The sequence below is a fragment of the Anabas testudineus genome, chromosome 23 (assembly GCF_900324465.2).
Source record: "Anabas testudineus chromosome 23, fAnaTes1.2, whole genome shotgun sequence".
Classification (NCBI taxonomy): domain Eukaryota; kingdom Metazoa; phylum Chordata; class Actinopteri; order Anabantiformes; family Anabantidae; genus Anabas; species Anabas testudineus.
Window position 1 is genome coordinate 6,782,626 of NC_046631.1, and position 15,013 is coordinate 6,797,638.

A 15,013-nucleotide genomic window follows, 5' to 3' on the forward strand; every position below is an offset into this window, starting at 1 on the left:
TGAATTTTATTTATTTCTTATTCAATTGATATTGAAGTATAATGCTCCATCATGTGTATAATAGATAACAGACAGATGGGGATGTGTTCCCTGAACCCCTGTCCACCGTCTCCACCAATCACCGTCCAGTATGACGAATCTCATTAAGAGACTTTTCACACCTGTCCAGGTAATTAACGAATTATACACACACACACACACACACACACACAGAGCCCATACGAAGTAACACACATTATTATATCTTTTCATAAGTTTAAACACAAAACAAAACAAAACAAAACAGGAAACCCGATTATAATCATAATCTAATTGCAGAAGCTAATCGAGTTAGCGCTTCTAGCTTAGATAATTAGCTAGCTAGCGATGGAAGTTTGTCAACAAACAAATAAAATGACCATAACAACAACAACAGAAGCTTGCTGGAGGTTCCCCGCTTGGAGGAAATTGAGGTAAATATATATTTTGTTTGTTTACCTGTTTGTTTTAACGCCAAGGCTAACGCCGTCTGCTACATGCTAGCTGGTTAGCTGGTGGTTAATGTCCCTTTAAACACGTTTTCCTCTGCAGCTGTGAGCTGCTATATGAAGTTATATGAAGTTATATGAAGTTTATTCAGTTATGAAGCTAACTTATTTGGCATTTCTCCAGTTGCACGACTAGGGATTGAGTCGGAGGCACTTGGAAATGCTACACACCAGGTGTGCAGAGGTCAGCATCTGAGAGCACTAAGTCCTGCAAACGTCGTGAGTAGTGTATGTGTCATATTGACTCAGTGACAGTGCTGTGTGTTACTGCTGCCACATCTATTTGGGTCATCTTTCAGACAACACATGGGACTGTGTGGCTGCACAGGTGTAAAAATGACTGTTGAATGTGTTACTTGCAGCCACAGTTTATTATGCACTTGGCTGCTGGGATGCATGCATAAACCTGCATGCATTTAGCATGCAGATGCTAAATGACCCTACAGCTTTGTGTATGTATGGTTGTTACTATAAGTGATAAGTTCAGCACTGTGCATGCTAGAAGACAATCAACTTGCCTTTTGAGTATGTTTTGCAACAATCAAATGACATGGGACAATAATTACTAGTGTAAAAATCTCAAATTGAATGACACATGTTTCATAGATTATTTCTCAAGTCTGTTACTGGGACATAGACAGGAAGCTGAATGCATTTTTAATATATTGGAAGAAGTGCTTCATTAAATCTGCCTTATCTTTCAAGCAGCATTTCCAATGTGGAGGCTGGTGAAACTGGAAAGCTAAAACAAGAACACCCCAAATAGTTCAAAGATTTGAAAATATATTCCAATATATAGCATTGCTGTAATAAATGTGAGTGAAAGTAGGACAGATAAGGAGAGAAAATGTGGGGGAGAAGCTCAAGGGGGGTGGGGGTGCCTTGAAGAAAGGAAGGGATTGTTTCGGAAATGAGATCTGGACCATTTTTTAATAAGTGGCAGCTAGTGTAGAGCTAAAACTCAATAGGAAAATATTATCTGTATGTTTGATATGGAGCAATGAACATCAGCTAAGAATGTTGATGATGTTTGGTAATGAAAATAGCAGATATAAAACCAGTAATGGAGAGAAAATGGTGGGTTGTGTTTTCCATTTCCTTGCATCTTTTCTCCTCTTTATTATTCAGATTCACCTCATAATCTCCTTTCCCTCTACTGTATTGTCATTATGTTGTTTCCGCACCTCCTTATTAATTCTCCTTTCATTTCTTTCTTTTTTGCATGTGCTCCTTTTCCATTTCCTAAAAGTGGAGGACGAGGGCAGTAAAAAGTGATAAACAGAAAGGAGCGCGGCAGAGATAGTGATCGATAAGAAGAGAGAAGGCAGTAAAGCGGTAATCGTCAGAGGGAAAAGAGTTCACTAGAAGAGCAGTGGAAGGCTCAAGGGAGAAAGATGAGTTGTGGGAGGTGTTTTTTTTTTTACATCTTACAGCCATGTTACATTAGACCAGAGGGAACAGGTGGGAGGAAGAAGGAAAGAAGAAGGTTAAGTGTTTGGCGTTTCCACATCCCTGCTCTCCTGCTCTTGGCGTGCTTCATTCCATCTTCCTGCTGCTGCCGCTTCTTGGTCTGCTTCCTATCTCCTGCAGCTGATTTGAGCCATGTTAATATCAGAGGCGTATTATTTATGAAAGATAAGCAAGAAGACATGGGAAGAACATTAGCACAGCGCAAGGGTGGGGGGAAAAAACAATAACTTTGCAAGGCTGAATTATTTGACAGGATCCATGCATGCTTGTGCATGTGTGTTTAAAATAGCTGTCCTCCTTTGTAGATTTATATAGAACATGACATATACTGGATATGACATTCGTCTGCCGCTCACACTTACATGCTGTATTTCTGTCCTTTCTCTGCGTCTATTGAGTTGAAGGAGATCGATAACATTGATTCATTGATTGACAGAGAATACAATGGGAAATGTGAGCTTATGAATGGTACAGTGGTTTGTGTTTTTTATATGGCCAGATATTGGACTGGTATTAGTGCGGGCCTGTGTGTGTCTGTGTGTGAGCGAGAGGGGATGACAGGAGAGAAATAGAGCATTGCTTACAGGGTTTTGCCAATTACCCTCCTAATCTTGAGGTCAAGGAGGAGAGAGGCAGGAAGCATTTCTCTTGTTTTGTTTTGCCTTTAATCCCTCATTCATTGGCTGCATTCTGCATTTGCTTTTAGAATATCTCCCGTATCCTGCAGTCTCTCCTCTTTCTTTCTATTGCTCCCTCTGCTCTCCTCACTGTTTAACATCTGGCATGAAAGGCTAATTAATATTTTTATTTTTTTTGCGTGTTTTGTGCCCATGTATGCTGCGTATCTGTGTACACATCTGCAAATGCAGTATGAATACAACCAGTCTCATTTTTCTCACTTCTATCTAAACCAAGACATCCCCACCAATGCAGTTTTTACATTCTTATTAACTCAGCTCTGCAGAAAATACAAGAACGGAGACCATGTGTTCTGAAAAAGTTTTAATTTTGTTATGTGTTTGCTGTGCATTTTGATAAGTTGAGAATGTTGGCATGTTGTAAGCAAATTAACCGAGGTGTTAATGGATAAATTAGTTCAGTCTTTTTAGTCAAATGATGTAGTATTTTGTTTAAGCTGTTAAAATGAAGGTTTGGGCTGCTGTGATTTGAAGTGTGAAGAGAAAACAGGTGGATGGATAGACATAGTTTACAAAGACATTGCAGATCGTGACAAATATGCTGTTGCATTATTGTGGTATCGATACTAATTCTGGGAAGCGTGATCAAAAACAGTAATGTGTCTGTGAGCGTGGTGTTGCTGCACATACTAGAACAATGATTTCTCTCTGTACAGCCTGTGTGCGTCAGTGTTTGTGTTGGCTTTGACTGAGTAGATGTGTGTAGTTAAAGTTAAACAAAAGTGAAATCTGAACTTAGATCGCTGGAGCTAGGTGGAGATCACATTGTAAGAAGAAGCACCCTCCCCGGGGCCCTCCGATGTGCTCCTCCTCTGAGGTAAGGCAGCACTAAACGGCCTCGGTGCAGCGCCCCCATGTATATTTAATGGCCATGCCTGACATGCGGGAATCTCAACTTGAATTATGCATACAGGATGAGTGAGAGTAGGGGGTGGGGGAGTGAAGGAGGACACAGAGGAAAGAGAGACTATGAAACAGAACGAAAGATGAGGATAAAAGACGACAGGGAATGGGAGATGATTGTGGACAATAAGCGTGCCGGGAGGGTAAAAAAGATGGAATGAGAGGGAGAAGGAGAGAGAGAGATGTGCATTTTGGAATAATCACAGCTCTAGCAGAGAAGAGGAGAGTGCAACCTCTCACCTACCTCCATCAAACCCTCATTTTATCTCTCTCCACCCCTGGATTTAACTTCACCTCCACACCCTACATCCCTTCATCTGTCTCTCTTTTTCTCCAGGGTTCCCTTTCTTCTCTGTCTCACTGTTTCATCACCTCTTCCTTTCCTTCTGTTGCTGTCTCCCTCTTTTACATCCCTCGCTCCCTCTTCTCTCGCCAAACGTAATACTCCTCTCAGTCAGTCCTCAGCCCCCCTCCCTTCTTCCTCTTCTCTTTCGCTTTTCATCTCACTGCCTCTCTGTCTCTTGCTTTCCACCGCCCCAATCATTGGCTGTTTCTGTGTGCGGCTGCGGTAATGGAGCATTGAAGGGAAGGAGGCCTGAGCAAAAAAAAAAGTGATAAAACAGTGAAACAGAAAGTGTGAAGTGAAGGAACCGAATAGCTAAGACGTTAAGTTATTGATTAGTAGTACACACTCTTTACTTTGCACACAACTTGCTAAAAAACACACCTGTTTCCTTATAATCAGAGTGTGGCTGACTTGCTCACAGAGAGATAATGGAGCATATCTGTGACTTGGTGATTTATCTCCTTTATTACCTTCTCACTCTCGTATCTGTGTTTGGCTGAATTTTGGGCTTAAAATGTGCATGTTTCCTAACCTCCACAGTATGAGCGACAGTGAGGCACAGTTCTGATAGGTGATGCGTTTATAAGTTCATAGGTGCAGTGTACCCTGTCATACAGTGCTGTTACTTTCTATACAATCATATTTATTTTATTGAGACAGTTTACTGTTTGAGAGTCCAGTGAACCAGTGGTAGTAAACGTGTGTGTAAAGAAAAAGACAATGCAAAAAAAAGTCATTATCTGTTTTCTTTACGTTTGGGGAAAAACAAACAAACCACAGCCTCTCTAACATTATTCTGTTTAATGAGGTTGTCTTTTTACAGATCCTAAAAAAAGCCCAAAATCTACTTTTTCCAAACAGCTCACGCAGCACAATCCATCTGTTTTGTTGCTGAATTATTGCACTCTCGGCCCAAAGGTTCACATTTTTTACCTCATTATTCTCTCACTGACAGTTCATATTTTATTATAAGACGTCAACAGCTCCAAATACAACAATAAACTTTCAATTTAGGGAGGAACTACTGCATTTTTCTGACCACTTTTCTTTAGTTTTAATGGCAAAGGTAATGATGAATTATAACTGATATGTCTGCAAACATTAGACTATTAGTGTTAACATTGTACAATGTCAGATCCATTAATAATTTTATATTATATTCATTCATTCTCCCATACAGCAGTTCACAGGTACTCTGGTTATTACTCTGGTCAGGTTGAAGTTTTGTTGAATTCAGTCATTCCCCTTCTTTAGGGAGTATACCTTTTTCACTCTTACATTTTGACTTGCCATAACAGGAGAGGCATGGTTACTCTGCTATGACATGTGGAAATGTGTGCCATTTGTCCAGGTAACTGTAGTAGCAGGATCTGCAGTGTGTCATACTGTTAATTCAAACACATTTTCAGAAATATTCAGGTCCTAACTCAATAAGAAGCTTCTCAACTCGTTCTCTGTCTGCACAATACACAAAGATGGTTTGTATTCAGTTACTGAACAATTCTTTTGCTACTTGTGCAGTGTTATAATTTAACTCTACTAGAGGGTAAAATAATTCTCACTAGACATATGCAGTATAACGATATCAACATTGCATACATCTAATCATCAGACTATGCAGTGAATAGTGGTTTTTGAATTTGGTGTTCAAAGACTTGATTCAATACAGTATTAGTGTAGTACTAGCAGTAAAACTATAGTGGTACAAGGACTGAATATAGTCCTAGTAGCTATATGATAGAAATACTTAACAGCATTGCCTTTTTCTTATAAATGTAGTATTCAATGGTACTGCTAGTAGTATTTTACAAACAGTTCTAGAAGTAGTTATCCTTTGAAGTCAGCAAAGTTTAGTTTTGGTCATCACTGCTGTCTGTTTGTCAGATGTGACTCATGGTGAATCATACACACAGCCTGAATTGCTGTTGTCTCCTCTCTAGTTCTTTGAGAGCTGCAGATAAATTTGAGGGGTTATGTGATGAGAGAAACCTTGGGGCTTGGTATTTTGGCTTTTTTTTTTTTGATATTTTAGTGCGACGTCTGTGATAATTAGGGTGACATTTAGCAATGCTTTGATGTGGTTCCTCTCCTCTGTCAGGAAGCAGCAAGAGAGGAACACATAGAGACAGAAAGTGTTTCCTCTCCTCCGGGGTTATGCTGTGCCTAGATTATTCCAAAATTTCTTCCAGTCATTCCAGTGAAGCCATTTTTCTAAGATTAATTGCTGAGTGATAAACAGTCTGTTTCTTAACTTGTTAACAATGTGTTTTGACAATATAAAAATATTAAAGATCCATAAATCTTCTTTCTGCCTGTTGTGGCAGTTAGCCCATACACTCTACTCGAGTCTGGCTGTCTGTAGGGAGAGATGAACTAATACCTGCTTTTGCTGTTTGAGTTCATTTTCTAATTTAATTCAATTAGCTAAAGTCCTAAATATCAAATCACAGCTACAGTACAGGAAGACATCCCAATCAGCTAATGCTGTGGAGAATCTCAGTGACTGCAAATTTAATTTTAAAAATTACAGTGCCAGGAGAGCGTTTAGCTGTTTTATATGACCTTATGTAATTAATTGCAATTTGTACTTCACTGTCTGGAGAGACAAGAGATAAGCAGTGGAAAACAGAGGAGGAAGGCAAGTATGAAGAGAAAGGGGGGAAAAGCTTGGAACAGAGATTGCAGATGCAGATTGATGAGATGAAACAGAATCATAGTAATGGGAGAAAACAGGTATTGGTTGGCCCACCTCTTTAGTTTCGTCTGGAACTGGAGAAAAGCATCTTAATGCTGAAGATTTGTTGAACTTTTACATGTAGGAAGATATGGGTGTCACTAAAATCTCTCTTTCTTGTTCTTCTTACTTCAGAAATCTCTTGACTGTGGAAATTATAGATGCTTCTTTATTATGCTAAAGTGGTTTTAATGCAGCATGATTTCATTTTGTCATAGACTAAGATGAGATTTGAGTGTTGTGCTCAGAGGGGAAGAGGGCTATTATCTTCCTGTTGCTGACTTCTGTTTATTGTGTACTGGATATTGTCACACTTTAAACTTGTTTGTGATCATTTCACTTTCTAACTTTCCCCCTCTGACTGTTTTGTTCTCTGGTATTATGTGACATCATGTCCTTTAAGGCTGCATGCTATCAGCTGCTCTGAAACTCTGGACTGGTGACATTTTGATCACAAGCTCCCTATTGAAACCATGAAGGTACTGACTCCCCTCTGTTGCCCAGTGTTAAATATGAGTGTTTCCTGGTGTGATTGTTTCAAATCCCTGTTGTGTTTCAGTCTCTCCTTTAGTCAGCCTTGACCTTCAAAGAGCATCACTCACAGTGATGGCTCCCTGCTAAAGACCCTTTTCTCTCTTTGACACACACACACACACACACACACACACACACACACACACACACACACACACACACACACACACACACACACACACACACACAGTCTGAAAGTAAAACCTTGTACAGTTATTTGTTGGGCTGTTTATTTCTTCTATTTTTATTTTATTTTATCCAGTATACTAGTAAAGAAGTACTGTCTTAATTTAAGTAAAACAAAAGTATGTTTCTGCAGCAAACTAAACTTAGAGCCCTGGTTCAAATGACAGCTTTTAGCGGTATTTGTAAACTGCTAAGTGCAGGAGTGTGTTATGTAAAAGTTTTGACAATGGCAAAAGGTGACACTCAATTTCTCCAGACATTTTGTGCAGCATGACTGCAGACTTCTGAAGCCAAACAACATGTTAAGGAGTTTCTTCAATACCTCATAGATTTCCCCCAGTGACAATATGTGGCAGAGTCTTGCTGTTTACACACTCCTTTGTAAGCTTTTACTTCAGTGGTTTGAAGTCAAAAATACAGATGTCTAAGTCATAAATAAAATAGACACAGTAAGCTATTTTGGCTGCATACCTTTTAGGTAGCTTTTCTTAACTCTTTTGGAAAAGAAGTGGCACAGAGGAACTTTGTGGGGTAGTGTCAAAATGAACAATGCATGTATCTACATGAGTCACAAATGTGCATGCTTGAAAAAATATTCACAAATTGGCCAGCATTTAAAATATGTAGCATCTTTCTTTCTGTTTTTGGACTAAACATAGCTCACTGAACTTAGATAAATAAATGTCTGGTCACCATGACTCGAGAAGCTTGGAAAAGTTTTATACTGGCTACGTAAGAAACCTTTTTTATATATATTCTTGTGAACTACTCCTATAGTTGACATCTCCATGGAAACATTAGCAATGCCAACAAGGCTGTATAGAGAATTGTTGTCACGACTGTCATCGGCACTGCTGTGTGATATTTATACCCTGATATAGTACCTTTACCACAGATTAAGCCTCAGCGTAGACGGGGAGAAGAGACCGAAGATGTTGGTACATCAAAATATTTGATGCCTCTGAGGAACATTTCTGTCAGTAAAAAAAAAAATTTCTCTAATGTAAAATTAATTTCTCTGTAAATTGCAGTGTAGCAGATGGAATGATGTGTTTATGAGTTTAGGCGAAAATGCTACTGATGCAATTTAAAATGCATTTACATAACTGGAATTGAGATTTACATATTTCTGTACTAATAATTGAATTTGCAGATGAGAAATAGATTAATTTAGTGAGCGAGTTATTCAACCAGTTCTAATGTAGTATACTTAATTTAGTTTAATGGTAATTGATTAATCCACTGCAAGCAGTTGACACAGCTTCTTTTCTGATGGTCTGTCAGTGAACCTAAGTCTGTAGATCATAATACCTGTTGGCGAGGTGATTGAGAAAGCCTTTGGGGGGTGCTTACTGCTGCTTAACTCCATAAAAAGCAGCTTTGCAACAATACATAAAACTCTCAGAGCATGTTTCACTTGCTGTCTCAGAGGGGATTTAACCGCTAAAACAAGACAAGTCCTTCCCTTCTCTTAGCGAGCTCCGTCCAAGTGGAGCTGGACACCTGCCAAGGTTTATGCACAGAAAAATGAGTTGTCTTGCACACACACTGGTGCACGTTCACACACTGGGATGCACACTCAGGCAGGGAGACACGCACACCGTACAGACACATTGACATTGTGTTGTGGTTACGAGTTTTATTTAGAAGGGAAACCTTTTGGTCCGCCTCCAGAATCTTCAGCAGACTTATTATTTAATAGTCCAACTTTTAATCCAAACCAAAATGTCTTGTTATTTTACAGAAACTGAAAAAGAAAAGCTGCAATCCTTTGATTAAATCCCATCATCTTGCCTGAACTCAAAAAGAAAGTTCTGTATTTCTGCTGTGTTAAATATGAAGCTCACAACTGAAGGAATTTACAGTTTTAGGGAAAGGTGACCAGTTTGTGCTGTGGAGCCAAAAGTTAATTTATTCAGTAAAAGGTGAATGTTACAGTGTTCATGACCAGTCCACTGTACTGTGAGGTTGCAAAATAAAACGGTTGAATGAAAGGTTTAGATCTGATGCCCTTTATGACAAGGGTGAAAACGGCTAATATGCCAACTACCACCACCGTGCTGCTGCTGTGATCCCTGTCACCTAAACATGATTTATTGTGAGGGTGAAAACTGAAAGCTTTAGCAGCATGAATCTTGAAAAACAAGCTGGGAACATTACATCACAGCACACACACAACTCTGTTCACAAAGTAAATGGTTTAAAAAAAAAAAAGTCTTAGTTTGGGGATTTAAGGGTAATGTTTAATGTTAGGTTGAGTTTCATTTTTTAATGCTTAGAGGGCGAAGAAGAAATAAAATCGTGTCTTCAGAAGGCACAAGATACATGCTATGAACTTCTGTGTGTCCCAGTGAGACAGCTCAGTTGGATAGCTACTGTAAAGGCGAGTTCACACTTCAAAAAGAAAACAGTCATTTGGGGATATGTGACCGTGTCTTATTTAATTTTGGACATGTTCCTATGTCATTTGTTTGCTCTGAGGCGGCTGTTTAATATTCACTTGCTGATCATAATGCAGTAGTCCAGTAGTGTGTAGGATACATCGCATGCTGTGTATGTTGAAATTGATGCTATGTGTAGTGTCTCTAAAGAAAACGTAAACCAGTTTAATAATTCAATAAGGAAATTTAGCCATGTAGCAGACATTTCAAATATCTTATCCTGCTAGTGCACGGCATGTGTATCTAGTGTTACAGTTGAAGTCAGTTGGTAAAGTGTTGAAGTCCATCACTTTGTACAGCACTTAAAGAAAAAATGTAGTTTTCCTTTAAATGTTCTGACAAGCTGTGCATCTAATAGTCGCAGTTAATGGACAAACCTCTTCTGTCCTATAGTCTAACAAAAGGATGGTTATTGCCGCCTGTTAAATGACACTGTGCTAAAGTGTTGTCTGGGCATATGGATGTGTATGTCCATTGTCCTCCTAATGGACTAAGCCTGGTATGGCTACAGGAGGAGTTGGTTTTAACAGTTTCAACCCACATGGTTGTTGTAAATAACGGGTTGCATTGCGGTTAAGTGTACTGTGACTAACATCTGCTATTAGCGCTGAAGGAAATGGAGAGAAATTGTGTCTAGGGTGGTTTTCTGCACAAAGAGCCAAATTTAAAACAAAGGTTTAGGAGCTACCAAATAGGTCCAGGAATACAGTCCAACATTTAGCACGTTTTTCTCATCAGCGGGTAAAGACCAAAAACGAGTGTGAGTGAGTTTGAATTCACAATGTCTCAAAAAACATGATAAATGAATGCTGGTGTTGCTCATAATGGTTGGACATTACAGCAAGTGACAAGTCAGCTATAACTTAAGGTGGTGGATGGAGAAAAAACATCAGGGGTGCTTTAGTCACATTTTGGCCACTTTTTTTTTCCCCCAGTTCTGACACTTGGTGTATATATGTGTGTACTGGGCCTTTTTTGGTTAGTGTGTACATTGGATGGTATAGGAGAGTGAGTTAGTTTAAATAGGTTTTGATTCTTGAGGAGGAAATATGTGTGCTTTCATATGGGAGTGTGTGTCAGAGAGAGCGAGAAAGTGACAGGCAACAGGAGTGTGCATCCCTCAGTCGGAGGTGCCATTATGGAAATGGGAATTAGATTTACACTGCTGCAGTGGCGGCTAACACACACACACATCCACACATACACTCAGGCAGGAATTCCACAGTAATTTCCTCCTCTCTGTGTGCCAGCAACAGTAATGTATTCATAACTAACCCAGTGACATGTACTTCTGTTCTGCACACCGACACACACTATTTTATGGTCATCAAAGTGAGGACATTTTTTGACATAACATATTCCCTCGCCCATTGCCCCTTACTCTCAAACAACCCTCTGAATGAGAGAAGGCGAGGACGGTCCTCACTTCAGTGGTATTAAAATCCAAACTGGTCCTCGCTCCGAAGACCAAACAAGAGCAAAGACACAGGTTTAAAGACTCCACATTGCTCACACACTGCATTGTACTGTGTGTGTGTGTGTGTGTGTGTTACTCTTTGACCTGGTATCTGTATTTCTCCATGGGGTCCTGTTATGCCTCTTTGACTCAGTGAATGATGCCTTTACAATATTGAAAAACATATGTTGTGTGTATGTGTGTGAGAGAGAGAATGTGAGTCTGGGGTCTGATCCAGAGGCCTGAGGGGTACGGAATAATTTAGAAGGCTATTGGTGATAACGGAGTGCCTTGAGGTACGACTCTCTTGGTATAACACACACACAAATACAAGCACTGATGAAGCTGGTGAAGTGTGTTCATACATAAACATTAATTTGCAGCCAGAGACGGCACCATGTGTTTATGGACAGTTTTAGAGACGGAGAGAAAGAGGGAAAGATTTGAAAGAAACGGACACACACACAGTTGGCAGCAGTACAATGTTTGTGTGTGTGCATATACCCCTTTGAGAGAGACATGGTGAACAACAGAGACTAACAGAGAGAAGAAGCTGTGTCAAGTTGAGCCCTTGTCAGGTTTCTGCTGCCACTGCAGCTTTTTGTCAGCTAGAGACAGCGAGGGTTGAGAGTGCAGATATGTGCGTGTTTGATTTTGTGTGTGCATGTGAATGTGGGGTGCTGCAGCAGGTGCGGCGAGTTGCCATAACCAACATATTTCATTGCACTTACAGTTTCACATTAGCTGTCACCGCAGCCTCCCCTCTGCGTTGTATGTTAGCATATTTTTAAAAAAAGAAACTGAATATAATAAGCAAATTCTCAAAGTGCTGTCACTGGAGTATAATTCAGTATCAATTTAGATTTGCTGAATAGACTCATTTATAATCAGAAAGGGTTATTTTAGCTTTTTAAAAAATTATGATTATTTTTTTTAATCTTCCACCTAGTAGCAGTACTCTCAGTACAGTATTTAATGAAAAATATTAACGTAAAAAAAGAGTCTTGCTACCTTTCTTGCTTTTATTTTGTTAGAAAAAGACTGCACAAGTAATAAGTGAGTGTGCTGAATTTACCCCATTCTGAAAGTATCTTAAGTCTGGGTGTATTACAAGGCAACAATAACCCATAGTGGAGTTTGGCATTATATCCTACTTATATATTAAGAGATGGAGTGGCAAATTATAGGAAGCAGCCTCCCACCTTTAGAATAAACCTGATTTCAGTTAAATCATGCAAGACAAATTGGATTATGGACTCCTCAGAATGAATCCTATGAAAACAAAATAGCTGCTGCTTCAGTGTAAATAAAATTGCAGAAGTTTTCAATTACATAGATTTTGATATTCAGGCTTATATCTGCCTACGATATTGATGGCCAAGTGATTTTCAAATTCCCCAATTAAACAAGCAGTAACTCAAAGTCTTTTAGACATGTTGATGGTGATGGTGAGGGTGTCAGTAGGAATACTGTCATAACATCGTACATCGAAAGTGACAGCCTCTTGTAGACTTTTATAGTTCACAAAAGCTTGAATGTCAAAGTCCTAATTGCATAAAATGTATCTTGCTGAAGGACACTTTGACAGGTCGTGCCGCTGTTGATGGACACACTGACCATAACTGTGGTTAATCTCTGACCTCCCAGTTTCAGGGCTGTCGCTCCAATCACTAAACTAGCCTGCCAAGTTGTCTAAAATACATGAAAAATAAATAAACTCTTCAGTGTTAGCATGGTTTCCTCTATTTCTTTTCCCACACTGAAGTAGTGCTTGAATATTTTTGTATTTGGACTAACATCTGTCCCTGTCTTGGCTGTGAAGACTGTTCAAAAGGTTTTTCTGTGGATGCTTATCATCCTAGATACAGCAGCTGTACACATTAGTGCTACATTCGGTTTGATTTTGAGGCAAATTGGGTTAAATTATGCTGTTTTTAAGTCACTCATTTGCTCAGAAAGAGATTTTCCAGAGTCTGTGCATGGGGCATAAGTGTGCACAAAGACACAACTTCATATTTGCAACCAGACATCACTCATCAGTGTTGAATAAAGTTCAATAGACTTCTGTTGTAGAGGTTTTATGCCTGATTTATAGGAGCTTGCAAGTCGAGGTAAATTAAACATTTACTTTACCATTGTGTTTAATTGGCTCATTAAACTCTGATACAATTTTTGCTTGTCACAAAATAAAAGACGCCCCAGTTTGATTTATATTTGAGGGCATGGGCCTGTCTCATTCACTAACCTGTCACTCTTCAAGGTCAGCATGTCTGTCAGCGAAGTGCTTCACTAAGTTGGACGTGCTGCCTCCCTGGGTTTGTGTAAGTTTGCAAATTCACAGACAGGCCTCGTGGTCTGTGAGCTTGCCCTGACTGTTGGCTATGCACGTGAAATAATACCATATTTTGCTTTGTATCGTTGGGTCTAAAAAAAGGTTGGGAAGAGCACTTGTACAAGCAACTACACCTGCAGGGAGTGGAAGGAGAGCACTGCACGCACAGGAATAAAATGAGGTCCACATGACTGCGTTTTGCAGTATCTTTCTAGTACCAGTATACTGTCCAGCACCAGTGTTTTCATCCATATATTACCTTTAATAACTCGTGGTGTGGCTTGGTTTCAAAGATTGTTTATAGCATTTCCATTTTTGATGTCTTTCTGTGTGATGAAAAACAGGCAATTGGAGCATAAATGTTTTAAGGTTAAGTTGCTTTTGCTAAATTAACTTATTCAACAACATAAACACCCATTTAATATCTGCCGCTTCCTCCACTACAGTTCCCTCCCATCTCTCTACCACACATTTCTTCCACTCTCTCTTCTTTTGTCTCAATATTTCCCACTCTACTCCCATCTCCTTCATCTTTTCTGCTTTCGTGTTTTCTATTCTCTCTGTGCACTGTCATGAAAAGGCACATTAATACAGTGAAATATCTAGTCTGGGTTAAAATATGGTTGCTGTTTTCTATTCCATCCTCTCATTCCTGCCTGGCAGTAATAATGGCTGTCTAATTGGGACTGTGGAGGCTCTGAGAGAAAGTGTGTGTATGTATGAGAGAGAGGAGAGAGTTTAACACAGTGCTTATGTATGTAAGAGAGGTTGTGCATGGCGTGAGCAGAATCCAAAACAAAGCTGCAACCAAAGAGAGGCTATGTTTAAAATAAGGAGCTGTTTTATGTCAACATATACACAGATTGGAGGCCACTCACCTTCAAAGACGCCCCGACTGATCCCAGTCTCCTACCTTTTTTGGGAGGGGAGCTATAAGCACACATGTGCATTATATCTGTACATGAATGAGCAGAGGAGAGGGTCAGCCTTGAGGAGTATGTTGGATGCAGCTCCCATATGCAGTAATCTTAAAGAAAACTTAATTCTCAGTTAAACTAATTAACAGATTAAACAGTTTGTTTGTAATGAACATTAGTGACAACATGCTAAACCATTTTTGACATTTCAGCTTGGAAAAACATAAAGCAGGAGAAATATTGTTAGAGTCAGAGAGAGCAAGAAAGTGTTCCATGTGGGGGTGGTTTAAGGGAAGAGTTTGTTCCAATAGAGTTGGCGTGTATACACACACACACACACACACACTCACAAGAAGAAATGAACACCTACACACACACACTCACATTTAAACTCTCTCCCTGACAGTAGTATACGTTGCCCATAGGGGTCCTGAAAGCCAAAGGGCTAGTACCAAAACCAACCGTCTGT

At 39.5% G+C, this 15,013-nt stretch overlaps 1 protein-coding gene across 5 annotated transcripts in view; it reads left to right on the forward strand.

The window, feature by feature from the left end:
• Positions 1-403: 403 nt before the first annotated feature.
• grm8a (glutamate receptor, metabotropic 8a) overlaps positions 404-15,013 on the forward strand; it is a 157,402-nt gene continuing 142,792 nt past the window's right edge. For all 5 annotated transcript variants that reach the window (XM_026362946.2, XM_026362942.2, XM_026362945.2 and 2 more), the window contains exons 1-2: positions 404-452; positions 652-755. The gene's annotated coding sequence lies outside the window, so the exon portion shown is untranslated. The remainder of the gene's footprint in view (positions 453-651; positions 756-15,013) is intronic.